The sequence below is a fragment of the Somniosus microcephalus genome, unplaced genomic scaffold (genome assembly GCF_052327205.1).
Source record: "Somniosus microcephalus isolate GS21.2 unplaced genomic scaffold, FLI_Smic_1.0 unresolved_chr4, whole genome shotgun sequence".
Lineage (NCBI taxonomy): Eukaryota > Metazoa > Chordata > Chondrichthyes > Squaliformes > Somniosidae > Somniosus > Somniosus microcephalus.
Window position 1 is genome coordinate 7,724,845 of NW_028225182.1, and position 10,063 is coordinate 7,734,907.

Below are 10,063 nucleotides of genomic sequence, written 5' to 3' on the forward strand. Positions count from 1 at the left end.
CAACGCGGGCAAGTGTCAGATCATCCACTTGGGGCCTAGCAAAGATCAGTCAGTGTGTTGTCTGAAAACATCATGTGAGAGAATCGGTTTTTTCTGTGAAATAGCCGGTCCCGTTAAATTTTACAAATGTTGCCCCAGATCGCTGCTCTCTCAAGCAATGAACATTTTAAACCATTCTCCTGAAATGCAATGTGTAAAATGAGATATGGGTTAACAGTTCAGGAGATGCAAAGAGCAAAATAAATGAATGAAGTTTCGACTGTCCCTCAGTAACCATATTATTATGTCTTTCATTCCGCAAAATAAAGTTACCGGTTAATTAATGGTGATTAAAGCAGTTCTTATTTATTCACATTAGATGCATGTAATTAATTTAATAAAATTACATCGCATTCATGAATAAGAAACGGTGATATCAAAATTTCTTCCCTAACCGTGAATCGAACCCAGCCTGCAAAACTGATAGGAATAAATTATTGAATCATTTAATGGTGCCTCGAAAAATATCACACTACTAAATTAAAATCACTGCTTTAATGTGTTTCGGTGTTGAAGGGGATTGAAAAAAGCCCAGACTGCGCCCGCGGTGAGACAGAGTTCGAACTTACAAAGAAGTTGGTGCTGTGAAGTAACAGCTGGGCGAAAGCTGACACCGATTGAAGGACGAGAAACCGCTCAATATAAAGGATGAGCTCACAAACGTTAATTTCTTTATTCTGTGTAAAAGGACTCCCAAATTCTTGAATATACTCAATGACTGAGCATCCACTGCCCTCTGAGGTTGAGAATTGCAAAGATTCACAAGCCTCTGAGTGAAGAAATGTCTCCTCATCTGAGTCTCAAATGGCCGGCCCCTTATCCTGAGACTCTGCCTCCTAGTTCGAGACTCTCCAGCCAGGGGAAACAACCTCTCATCTTATACCGTTTCATGCCCTCCAAGAAAATAGTACCTTTCAATGACAACACATCTCGTACTTCTGAACTCCAGAGATTATAGGCCCAATCTACTCAATCTCTCCTCATAGGACAATCTAATCATCATTGAAAACAATCAGGTTTGATTCCCAGTCAGGGATTTCAGTTCTGACAAAGACAATTGAAGTCTGTGAGAATCTTATTAATTGTATTAAAACGAACAAAAATGTGTGTTGCACACTGAAGGAAATTGTAACATGTTTGCTGGGTGACAGTCAAACTTAAATAACATTCTTCATAGATTCATAGATTTATTGCCAAAGGCGACTGTTTTATCTGGCGTTTCCGTAGTGTAGTGGTTATCACGTTCGCCTAACACGCGAAAGGTCCACGGTTCGAAACCGGGCGGAAACATTTTGTAAATCATGTTCATTTAAATCGTAGAAAAATGGATCAATTCGCATTTGTTATGCAATGTAACAAAGTCCTGTTACATTTGTGTTATTCTGTACAGTTGTACACACACACAGAACACTACGGTTGCGCTCGCTCACTTCCGTTTCCAGCCCTGACCGTGCAGACAGCCCCTCTCAAAGTTCCACATTCCGGCTGCTTTCAGTTGAATTGTGAAAGATTATTCAAGGATCCTGCAGCTTTACCTCGGTTCACAACAGCAGATCTAAGCCCCGTTTCTGCAAACTACAAACCATGTTTTCCAGAATTCCAAGGTGTATACGGAACTCAACCATTAAAATTCCCTTCATTAACCACAGGGGTTCAGGCAATTTTCTATGATTCTATAAAAAGTTATTGAAGTTTGACTGTCATCCGGTATACGTGTTAGCAATTCCAGCAGTGTGCAACAAAATGTTGTGGGTTGATTAATGATAATAGAAACAGTTATGAAGTGTCTCACAGACTTCAATGATCCCTTAATACCGTTGGTTAACTAAAATCTATCAATTGCAGGTTAAAATGAGGAATTCATTTTGCAACTTTGAAAGAGCTATCCAATCAGTCCCACTCCGCTGCTCTTCTCCCATAGCCCTGCTGACACTCCTGCCAGTGGAAACGGTTTCCCCCTTAATTTTGATCACCTCTATTAAATCTCCCCTGACCAGTGAATAATGGAGCTCAACGCGGGCAAGTGTCAGATCATCCACTTGGGGCCTAGCAAAGATCAGTCAGTGTGTTGTCTGAAAACATCATGTGAGAGAATCGTTTTTTTCTGTGAAATAGCCGGTCCCGTTAAATTTTACAAATGTTGCCCCAGATCGCTGCTCTCTCAAGCAATGAACATTTTAAACCATTCTCCTGAAATGCAATGTGTAAAATCAGATATGGGTTAACAGTTCAGGAGATGCAAAGAGCAAAATAAATGAATGAAGTTTCGACTGTCCCTCAGTAACCATATTATTATGTCTTTCATTCCGCAAAATAAAGTTACCGGTTAATTAATGGTGATTAAAGCAGTTCTTATTTATTCACATTAGATGCATGTAATTAATTTAATAAAATTACATCGCATTCATGACTAAGAAACGGTGATATCAAAATTTCTTCCCTAACCGTGAATCGAACCCAGCCTGCAACACTGATAGGAATAAATTATTGAATCATTTAATGGTGCCTCGAAAAATATCACACTACTAAATTAAAATCACTGCTTTAATGTGTTTCGGTGTTGAAGGGGATTGAAAAAAGCCCAGACTGCACCCGCGGTGCGACAGAGTTCGAACTTACAAAGAAGTTGGTGCTGTGAAGTAACAGCTGGGCGAAAGCTGACACCGATTGAAGGACGAGAAACCGCTCAATATAAAGGATGAGCTCACAAACGTTAATTTCTGTATTCTGTGTAAAAGGACTCCCAAATTCTTGAATATACTCAATGACTGAGCATCCACTGCCCTCTGAGGTTGAGAATTGCAAAGATTCACAAGCCTCTGAGTGAAGAAATGTCTCCTCATCTGAGTCTCAAATAGCCGGCCCCTTATCCTGAGACTCTGCCTCCTAGTTCGAGACTCTCCAGCCAGGGGAAACAACCTCTCATCTTCTACCGTTTCATGCCCTCCAAGAAAATTGTACCTTTCAATGACAACACATCTCGTACTTCTGAACTCCAGAGATTATAGGCCCAATCTACTCAATCTCTCCTCATAGGACAATCCAATCATCATTGAAAACAATCAGGTTTGATTCCCAGTCAGGGATTTCAGTTCTGACAAAGACAATTGAAGTCTGTGAGAATCTTATTAATTGTATTAAAACGAACAAAAATGTGTGTTGCACACTGAAGGAAATTGTAACATGTTTGCTGGGTGACAGTCAAACTTAAATAACTTTCTTCATAGATTCATAGATTTATTGCCAAAGGCGACTGTTTTATCCGGCATTTCCGTAGTGTAGTGGTTATCACGTTCGCCTAACACGCGAAAGGTCCCCGGTTCGAAACCGGGCGGAAACATTTTGTAATTCATGTTCATATAAATCGTAGAAAAATGGATCAATTCGCATTTGTTATGCAATGTAACAAAGTCCTGTTACATTTGTGTTATTCTGTACAGTTGTACACACACACAGAACACTACGGTTTCGCTCGCTCACTTCCGTTTCCAGCCCTGACCGTGCAGACAGCCCCTCTCAAAGTTGCACATTCCGGCTGCTTTCAGTTGAATTGTGAAAGATTATTCAAGGATCCTGCAGCTTTACCTCGGTTCACAACAGCAGATCTAAGCCCCTTTTCTGCAAACTACAAACCATGTTTTCCAGAATTCCAAGGTGTATACGGAACTCAACCATTAAAATTCCCTTCATTAACCACAGGGGTTCAGGCAATTTTCTATGATTCTATAAAAAGTTATTGAAGTTTGACTGTCATCCGGTATACATGTTAGCAATTCCTGCAGTGTGCAACAAAATGTTGTGGGTTGATTAATGATAATAGAAACAGTTATGAAGTGTCTCACAGACTTCAATGATCCCTTAATACCGTTGGTTAACTAAAATCTATCAATTGCAGGTTAAAATGAGGAATTCATATTGCATCTTTGAAAGAGCTATCCAATCAGTCCCACTCCGCTGCTCTTCCCCCATAGCCCTGCTGACACTCCTGCCAGTGGAAACGGTTTCCCCCTTAATTTTGATCACATCCATTAAATCTCCCCTGACCAGTGAATAATGGAGCTCAACGCGGGCACGTGTCAGATCATCCACTTGGGGCCTAGCAAAGATCAGTCAGTGTGTGGTCTGAAAACATCATGTGAGAGAATCGTTTTTTTCTGTGAAATAGCCGGTCCCGTTAAATTTTACAAATGTTGCCCAAGATCGCTGCTCTCTCAAGCAATGAACATTTTAAACCATTCTCCTGAAATGCAATGTGTAAAATGAGATATGGGTTAACAGTTCAGGAGATGCAAAGAGCAAAATAAATGAATGAAGTTTCGACTGTCCCTCAGTAACCATATTATTACGTCTTTCATTCCGCAAAATAAAGTTACCGGTTAATTAATGGTGATTAAAGCAGTTCTTATTTATTCACATTAGATGCATGTAATTAATTTAATAAAATTACATCGCATTCATGAATAAGAAACGGTGATATCAAAATTTCTTCCCTAACCGTGAATCGAACCCAGCCTGCAAAACTGATAGGAATAAATTATTGAATCATTTAATGGTGCCTCGAAAAATATCACACTACTAAATTAAAATCACTGCTTTAATGTGTTTCGGTGTTGAAGGGGATTGAAAAAAGCCCAGACTGCGCCCGCGGTGAGACAGAGTTCGAACTTACAAAGAAGTTGGTGCTGTGAAGTAACAGCTGGGCGAAAGCTGACACCGATTGAAGGACGAGAAACCGCTCAATATAAAGGATGAGCTCACAAACGTTAATTTCTGTATTCTGTGTAAAAGGACTCCCAAATTCTTGAATATACTCAATGACTGAGCATCCACTGCCCTCTGAGGTTGAGAATTGCAAAGATTCACAAGCCTCTGAGTAAAGAAATGTCTCCTCATCTGAGTCTCAAATGGCCGGCCCCTTATCCTGAGACTCTGCCTCCTAGTTCGAGACTCTCCAGCCAGGGGAAACAACCTCTCATCTTCTACCGTTTCATGCCCTCCAAGAAAATTGTACCTTTCAATGACAACACATCTCGTACTTCTGAACTCCAGAGATTATAGGCCCAATCTACTCAATCTCTCCTCATAGGACAATCCAATCATCATTGAAAACAATCAGGTTTGATTCCCAGTCAGGGATTTCAGTTCTGACAAAGACAATTGAAGTCTGTGAGAATCTTATTAATTGTATTAAAACGAACAAAAATGTGTGTTGCACACTGAAGGAAATTGTAACATGTTTGCTGGGTGACAGTCAAACTTAAATAACTTTCTTCATAGATTCATAGATTTATTGCCAAAGGCGACTGTTTTATCCGGCGTTTCCGTAGTGTAGTGGTTATCACGTTCGCCTAACACGCGAAAGGTCCACGGTTCGAAACCGGGCGGAAACATTTTGTAAATCATGTTCATTTAAATCGTAGAAAAATGGATCAATTCGCATTTGTTATGCAATGTAACAAAGTCCTGTTACATTTGTGTTATTCTGTACAGTTGTACACACACACAGAACACTACGGTTGCGCTCGCTCACTTCCGTTTCCAGCCCTGACCGTGCAGACAGCCCCTCTCAAAGTTCCACATTCCGGCTGCTTTCAGTTGAATTATGAAAGATTATTCAAGGATCCTGCAGCTTTACCTCGGTTCACAACAGCAGATCTAAGCCCCGTTTCTGCAAACTACAAACCATGTTTTCCAGAATTCCAAGGTGTATACGGAACTCAACCATTAAAATTCCCTTCATTAACCACAGGGGTTCAGGCAATTTTCTATGATTCTATAAAAAGTTATTGAAGTTTGACTGTCATCCGGTATACGTGTTAGCAATTCCTGCAGTGTGCAACAAAATGTTGTGGGTTGATTAATGATAATAGAAACAGTTATGAAGTGTCTCACAGACTTCAATGATCCCTTAATACCGTTGGTTAACTAAAATCTATCAATTGCAGGTTAAAATGAGGAATTCATTTTGCAACTTTGAAAGAGCTATCCAATCAGTCCCACTCCGCTGCTCTTCTCCCATAGCCCTGCTGACACTCCTGCCAGTGGAAACGGTTTCCCCCTTAATTTTGATCACCTCTATTAAATCTCCCCTGACCAGTGAATAATGGAGCTCAACGCGGGCAAGTGTCAGATCATCCACTTGGGGCCTAGCAAAGATCAGTCAGTGTGTTGTCTGAAAACATCATGTGAGAGAATCGGTTTTTTCTGTGAAATAGCCGGTCCCGTTAAATTTTACAAATGTTGCCCCAGATCGCTGCTCTCTCAAGCAATGAACATTTTAAACCATTCTCCTGAAATGCAATGTGTAAAATCAGATATGGGTTAACAGTTCAGGAGATGCAAAGAGCAAAATAAATGAATGAAGTTTCGACTGTCCCTCAGTAACCATATTATTATGTCTTTCATTCCGCAAAATAAAGTTACCGGTTAATTAATGGTGATTAAAGCAGTTCTTATTTATTCACATTAGATGCATGTAATTAATTTAATAAAATTACATCGCATTCATGACTAAGAAACGGTGATATCAAAATTTCTTCCCTAACCGTGAATCGAACCCAGCCTGCAAAACTGATAGGAATAAATTATTGAATCATTTAATGGTGCCTCGAAAAATATCACACTACTAAATTAAAATCACTGCTTTAATGTGTTTCGGTGTTGAAGGGGATTGAAAAAAGCCCAGACTGCGCCCGCGGTGAGACAGAGTTCGAACTTACAAAGAAGTTGGTGCTGTGAAGTAACAGCTGGGCGAAAGCTGACACCGATTGAAGGACGAGAAACCGCTCAATATAAAGGATGAGCTCACAAACGTTAATTTCTGTATTCTGTGTAAAAGGACTCCCAAATTCTTGAATATACTCAATGACTGAGCATCCACTGCCCTCTGAGGTTGAGAATTGCAAAGATTCACAAGCCTCTGAGTGAAGAAATGTCTCCTCATCTGAGTCTCAAATGGCCGGCCCCTTATCCTGAGACTCTGCCTCCTAGTTCGAGACTCTCCAGCCAGGGGAAACAACCTCTCATCTTCTACCGTTTCATGCCCTCCAAGAAAATTGTACCTTTCAATGACAACACATCTCGTACTTCTGAACTCCAGAGATTATAGGCCCAATCTACTCAATCTCTCCTCATAGGACAATCCAATCATCATTGAAAACAATCAGGTTTGATTCCCAGTCAGGGATTTCAGTTCTGACAAAGACAATTGAAGTCTGTGAGAATCTTATTAATTGTATTAAAACGAACAAAAATGTGTGTTGCACACTGAAGGAAATTGTAACATGTTTGCTGGGTGACAGTCAAACTTAAATAACTTTCTTCATAGATTCATAGATTTATTGCCAAAGGCGACTGTTTCATCCGGCGTTTCCGTAGTGTAGTGGTTATCATGTTCGCCGAACACGCGAAATGTCACCGGTTCGAAACCGGGCGAAACATTTTGTAAATCATGTTCATTTAAATCGTAGAAAAATGGATCAATTCGCATTTGTTATGCAATGTAACAAAGTCCTTTTACATTTGTGTTATTCTGTATAGTTGTACACACACACAGAACACGACGGTTTCGCTCGCTCACTTCCGTTTCCAGCCCTGGCCGTGCAGACAGCCCCTCTCAAAGTTGCACATTCCGGCTGCTTTCAGTTGAATTGTGAAAGATTATTCAAGGATCCTGCAGCTTTACCTCGGTTCACAACAGCAGATCTAAGCCCCGTTTCTGCAAACTACAAACCATGTTTTCCAGAATTCCAAGGTGTATACGGAACTCAACCATTAAAATTCCCTACATTAACCACAGGGGTTCAGGCAATTTTCTATGATTCTATAAAAAGTTATTGAAGTTTGACTGTCATCCGGTATACATGTTAGCAATTCCTGCAGTGTGCAACAAAATGTTGTGGGTTGATTAATGATAATAGAAACAGTTATGAAGTGTCTCACAGACTTCAATGATCCCTTAATACCGTTGGTTAACTAAAATCTATCAATTGCAGGTTAAAATGAGGAATTCATATTGCATCTTTGAAAGAGCTATCCAATCAGTCCCACTCCGCTGCTCTTCCCCCATAGCCCTGCTGACACTCCTGCCAGTGGAAACGGTTTCCCCCTTAATTTTGATCACCTCTATTAAATCTCCCCTGACCAGTGAATAATGGAGCTCAACGCGGGCAAGTGTCAGATCATCCACTTGGGGCCTAGCAAAGATCAGTCAGTGTGTGGTCTGAAAACATCATGTGAGAGAATCGGTTTTTTCTGTGAAATAGCCGGTCCCGTTAAATTTTACAAATGTTGCCCAAGATCGCTGCTCTCTCAAGCAATGAACATTTTAAACCATTCTCCTGAAATGCAATGTGTAAAATGAGACATGGGTTAACAGTTCAGGAGATGCAAAGAGCAAAATAAATGAATGAAGTTTCGACTGTCCCTCAGTAACCATATTATTATGTCTTTCATTCCGCAAAATAAAGTTACCGGTTAATTAATGGTGATTAAAGCAGTTCTTATTTATTCACATTAGATGCATGTAATTAATTTAATAAAATTACATCGCATTCATGAATAAGAAACGGTGATATCAAAATTTCTTCCCTAACCGTGAATCCAACCCTGCCTGCAACACTGATAGGAATAAATTATTGAATCATTTAATGGTGCCTCGAAAAATATCACACTACTAAATTAAAATCACTGCTTTAATGTGTTTCGGTGTTGAAAGGGATTGAAAAAAGCCCAGACTGCGCCCGCGGTGAGACAGAGTTCGAACTTACAAAGAAGTTGGTGCTGTGAAGTAACCGCCAAGCGAAAGCTGACACCGATTAAAGAACGAGACTCCGCTCAATATAAAGGAAGCGCTCACAAACATTAACTTTCTGTATTCTGTGTAAAAGGACTTTCAAATCCTTGAATATACTCAAATACTGAGCATCCACTGCCCTCTGAGGTTGAGAATTGCAAAGATCACAAGCCTCTGAGTGAAGAAATGTCTCCTCATCTGAGTCTCAAGTAGCCGGCCCCTAATCCTCAGACTCTGCCCCCCAGTTCTAGACTCTCCAGCCAGGGGAAACAACCTCTCAGCTTTTATCCTTTCAAGCCCTCCAAGAAAATTATACCTTTCAATGAGAACACCTCTCGTTCTTCTGAACTCCAGAGATTATAAGCCCAATCTGCTCAATCTCTCCTCATAGGACAATCCTATCATCATTGAAAACCAACAGGTTTGATTCCCAGTCAGGGATTTCAGTTCTGACAAAGACCATTGAAGTCTGTGAGAATCTTAATAATTGTATTAAAACCAACAAAAATGTGTGTTGCACACTGAAGGAAATTGTAACATGTTTGCCGGGTGACAGTCAAACTTTAATAACTTTCGTCAGAAATTCATAGATTTATAACAAAAGGCGAATGTTTCATCCAGCTGTTCCGTAGTTTAGTGGTTATCACGTTCGCCTAACACGCGAAAAGTCGCCGGTTCGAAACCGGGCGGAAACATTTTGTAAATCATCTTCATTTAAATCGTAGAAAAATGGATCAATTCCCATTTGTTATGCAAAGTCCTGTTACAGTTGTGTTATTCTGTACAGTTGTGCACACACACAGAACACTACGGTGTCGCTCGCTCACTTCCGTTTCCAGCCCTGACCGTGCAGACAGCCCCTCTCAAAGCTACACAATCCGGCTGCTTTCAGTTGAATTGTGAAAGATTATTCAAGGATCCTGCAGCTTTACTTCGGTTCACAACAGCAGATCGAAGCCGCGTTGCTGCAAACAACAAACCATGTTTTCCAGAATTCCAAGGTGTATACGGAACTCAACCATTAAAATTCACTTCATTAACCTCAGGGGTTCAGGTAATTTTCTATGATTCTATAACAAGTTATTAAAGTTTGACTGTCATCCGGTATACATGTTAGCAATTCCTGCAGTGTGCAACAAAATGTTGTGGGTTGATTAATGATAATAGAAACAATTATGAAGTTTCTCACAGACTTCAATGATCCCTTAATACCGTTGGTTAACTAAAATC

The 10,063-nt window shown here is 40.2% G+C and overlaps 3 non-coding genes across 3 annotated transcripts; all 3 read left to right on the forward strand.

The window, feature by feature from the left end:
- Positions 1 to 1,256: 1,256 nt before the first annotated feature.
- trnav-aac (transfer RNA valine (anticodon AAC)) lies at positions 1,257 to 1,329 on the forward strand. The gene has a single exon. It is a non-coding gene; the product is annotated as a tRNA-Val (tRNA).
- Positions 1,330 to 3,306: 1,977 nt separating this feature from the next.
- On the forward strand, positions 3,307 to 3,379 carry trnav-aac (transfer RNA valine (anticodon AAC)). Its single transcript has one exon. It is a non-coding gene; the product is annotated as a tRNA-Val (tRNA).
- Positions 3,380 to 5,356: 1,977 nt separating this feature from the next.
- trnav-aac (transfer RNA valine (anticodon AAC)) lies at positions 5,357 to 5,429 on the forward strand. The gene has a single exon. It is a non-coding gene; the product is annotated as a tRNA-Val (tRNA).
- The last annotated feature ends 4,634 nt before the right edge of the window (positions 5,430 to 10,063 follow it).